Source organism: Mytilus californianus, unplaced genomic scaffold (assembly GCF_021869535.1).
Source record: "Mytilus californianus isolate M0D057914Y unplaced genomic scaffold, xbMytCali1.0.p SCAF_3, whole genome shotgun sequence".
In the NCBI taxonomy this organism is placed as follows: Eukaryota; Metazoa; Mollusca; class Bivalvia; order Mytilida; family Mytilidae; genus Mytilus; species Mytilus californianus.
Window position 1 is genome coordinate 70780000 of NW_026262679.1, and position 4706 is coordinate 70784705.

A 4706-nucleotide genomic window follows, 5' to 3' on the forward strand; every position below is an offset into this window, starting at 1 on the left:
CTTGGGGTTCTTTGATATGCTGAATCTAAACATGTGTTTAGATTTTTGATTATGGGCCCAGTTTTCAAGTTGGTCCAAGTTGGGGTCCAAAATTATACTTTTTTTGATTTCAACAAAAATTGAATATATGGGGTTCTTTGATATGCTGAATCTAACCATGAATTTAGATTTTTTATTTGTGGGCCCCGCTATCAAATTGGTTCATATTGAGGTCAAAATGGTCCAAAATTAAACTTTGTTTGATTTCATCAAAAATTGAATTATTGGGGTTCTTTAATATTCCAAATCTAACCGTGTATTTAGATTTTTAATTTTAAGTCCCGTTTTTTAAATTGGTCTACATTAAGGTCCAAAGGGTCCAAAATTAAACTTAGTTTGATTTTAGCAAAAATTGAATTCTTGGGGTTCTTTGATATGCTGAATCTAAACATGTGTTTAGATTTTTGATTATGGGCCCAGTTTTCAAGTTTGTCCAAGTTGGGGTCCAAAATTAAACTTTGTTTGATTTTAACAAAAATTGAATATATGGGGTTCTTTGATATGCTGAATCTAACCAGTTATTTTGATTTTGGACATTGGACCATAATAGGTAAATTAAAAAAATTCAAGTTCTTAGACCACATTCTTTCTGTGTCAGAAACCTATGCTGTGTCAAATATTTAATAACAATCCAAATTCAGAGCTGTATCAAGCTTGAATGTTGTGTCCATACTTGCCCCAACTGTTCAGGGTTCGACCTCTGCGGTCGTATCAAGCTGCGCCCCAGCGAAGCATTTTATTATGTTTTAGTATTGTTTAAGAGTTATGCATTAATATTTTAATAAAATTCATGTCCCCAGACTAATTTTTCTAGGAATCATTAACATGCCTAGGTTATAACGTCCGGCAATGTCCTTTTATTTTAATAGGAAAAATTAATGAAACTTTCCAATCTTAACTAAGAAAATGTTTTTTTTATTTTCAATAATTTTTAAAATATAATAAAAATTACCTGAAAAACATGTCTTGGGACAATTTTTCCTAGGAAAATAAGTGCCAGACATATTTTACTAGCTATGGACTTATTTTCCTAGGAAAATTTGTCCTGGGACTTAAATTCCTAGTAAAATAATGGTCATGGACTTGATTAACTAGGAAAAAAAGTCTGGCGGACATATTTTACTACCGGTTCAAATTTACTGTTACATATTGTGCAATTTTTTACTGTGATAAAAATCTGTTTCATTAAAGTTGTTTGTTTATGACTTTCTTCGTTGTCTGTATACAATATAAGACATTAGTTTTAATTCTTCTTTCTGTTTTTTTTTAATACTATACAAAGGGTGAAAAATTTCATTCAAAGAAACATTTGAAGAAAAAAAATGATTGTACAATTCTTCACAATTCAGTCATATTTTACCAAAAAGATTTTTATAATCCATAGGAATGTTTCTAAAAATCAATTTAAGTAATGTAGTGGACAATACCACGATTTAAGATCAGTTATGAAACTAGATGTACCATGCAAAGCTCTCAAAATTGACAGCCCACCACTTACAAAGTCCATGATTTGATAGGGAAATCCCAAAAAGGATTGATAAAACAAAATAGAAGGTGCACAATTTCATAAGATGGTTATGATTGTGAGTAAGTTTCAATTAATTGTAATACAGGGTTCAGGAGGAGTTACTGATACAAAATTGGTACCCTTCCAAATAAAGCTATGGCAAAGTAAGAGAAACCCAAAAATAATTTTAATATTAACAAAGTCTAGGCCATCCCAAATGCTCCCCCAAAAAAGTAACAGATGAAATGAAATAGGAGGTGCTAAAAATAAGTCATGTGAGTAAGGTTCTGTGCAAGTTTCACAAAATTGTGCAAGTGGTCCAGTGGGACAAAAGGGTGAACAGACAAATGAACAGATTGACAAACTCCCCCATCACTATATAACATTGGAAGGAAAGGACAGAATAATGAATCCTAGTGTTAATTTGAACTTCCTTTATTTACTATATATGTTTATAATTCACCATGAATCATTTTGAAAATAACAAGCTATTGCCTAATTTTTACTGTCGTGACTCTAACCCATAGTACTGGAGCAGAAACTTCTCTCACCCTTTCATTGTTCAAGTCAATCGGTTGGTGGGGTGGTGTTGCTGACATTTCAGATTTTGCAAGATGACTCACCACCAAATAAACATGATAATTTTATGCTTTTTATGCCCCCACCATAGTGGAGGGAGCATTAAGTTTTACCCTTGTCTGCCTGTATGTCTACGTTATGAAATTGGTTTCTGTTCTCAAACTTTAGTTTGCCTCAACCAAATGAACCAAATGTTATGAAACTTATACACACAATGCTTATTACCACAAAACACAGATCAAGTCTAAATAAGGGTGGCGTCACTTTTACCTTTCTAGAGTTATACCCTTTACAAATGGAAAAATTGCTGAATTTTTCGTTTCCGTTCTCTAATTTAAGTTTGCCTCAACCTTATTGAAAATTTCCCCACATCACCTTTTATTAATATAATCATTATATATATATATATATGAAATGAAGCACTTAAATTGCTTTTTGGCTCCTTTAACTGCTATTCATAGAATTATAAAATTTGTAGGGAAAACTTTTTATTTAAATAATCCTAGTATCTGTAAGAAAAATAATTTTATTCCATATTGATCTATGCAATTCTTGGTATTTTTTAGTAGGTAGCCATTTGTGGTTAGTTGATACCCCGGGTGACTTTACCATACTGTTCTTGATAGGTCAACACAAGATCTCCAATATTGACAGAATCTTTTACTATGCTTAGTTGCTCTGTGTAGTTTTCCGACACAAAACAAAACAGCCAGGCCTCAACTAAGCATAGTAAAAGATTCTGTCAATATTGGAGATCTTGTGTTGACCGATCTAGAACAGTATGGTGATGAGTGGCCACAAATGTGAAAAATTATCACCATTTGCGGTCCAAATGTTGAAATTTAATGGTACAAGGGAAGCAAATCATTAGCATGGATGATGGTCACCATGCACAGTTCCTATTCCTGTACAAAGGGGAAAGAGGAAACTATTTATGGAAAATGTTTAAAGAGACAAAATTTGGAAAAGTGGGTATCAACTAACCACAAATGGCTACCTACTAAAAAATACCAAGAATTGCATAGATTAATATGGAATAAAATTATTTTTCTTACAGATACTAGGATTATTTAAATAAAAAGTTTTCCCTACAAATTTTATAATTCTATGAATAGCAGTTAAAGGAGCCAAAAAGCAATTTAAGTGCTTCATTTCATATATATATACATTTTGTATAATGATTATATTAATAAAAGGTGATGTGGGGAAATTTTCAATAAGACAGCAACATATTATTAATCATTTAAATGATACAAATAAATTATTATTTACCTCAAACACCACATTGTAGTTTAAATATCTTAAATTGCCATTTGATGATTATCTCTCCGGTAGTAGTGGGGATAAGGCTCTCGCTCACAATGCAGATAGCAATGCAATGAAAGGGGGTAACGGTTCGAATCCCCTGCCCGGACGGTTGATTTCAAAAACAACTGTAGGTCATCCTACGACCTTCAACAATCAACATAGTAAGCTTGTTTAATTCCCAGAAATAGGTATACGTTTAATTGCTGTTTAAACTAGATAAAACCTGTCAGAGTTACACAAAAAAGTAAGGAGTTTACTACCTAGTCAGGTCAAACTATAGGAAAAAAAATTTGGTGCTTCTGTATTAAGTGTCCTGGTTTAAAAGAAGGCTTAAATTAAGCTAACAGACTCAATATAAGACTCGTGGTTGGATCACATGTCTTCCAGAATATTTTTATTAGCAACTGGAATATAAACATCTGCTATCTATTCAGTATGTTATTCTTCCAATCAGGAACCTTCTTAACACATTTTTCTATCCTCATCCTAAAAACAGAGAAAAAGTTCTTATACAAGAATAAATAATAAACTTTAAAATCTTTTGATCGAAATTATTTATCAATGTTTATGTCGTGTTTAGTTACATTGTAGAAAATCAAGAGGATAAGAAACATATTGTATGTATAAATTAATATTTTATTTTCAGGGATTAAAAAGTATAGCTGACTGGAACAAAACATCATTTCGCTTGGCTTAGGGAGATATGAAGATTTGTTCACCCTCAAAAAGTCATATTTCCCTCGCGCAATATCCTCGGGAATATGAATTTTCTTGGGTGAAAAAAATTTCATATCTCCCTCAGCCAAGGGAAATAAATGTATAGTGTCACCTTTATTGGGAATGAGTGCATGGAAAGGAGGAGAGAACAGCGCCTTGTAATAAGTGTACAAAAATTGAAAATAGTGGACGTCCTGTGTAGCCATTCCCACTGAAAAACATATTAAATATATAACAGAAAGTCAAGAACTTCACATAAAAAAATGTATTTTTTATCAGAAAGTACTGATATTAACAAACTATAAACAACTTGAACTCATTGTTAAACAGTGCAATAATGAAAAACTGAGTGGAAAGTTTTAAAATAGCATATATAAAAACAGAAAACATGCAACTAATTACTGTAAAGGATTTTAGCAACATATAGCAGCACAGAAATAACTAGATGACAGAGTAAATACCATGTCCAGATATGCCGTGCTCCCAATATAAAGGAGGTTCATACGAGATATTTTTATCGAGACGACGGTTCTCGTTTCTCTTCCATTACCATTAA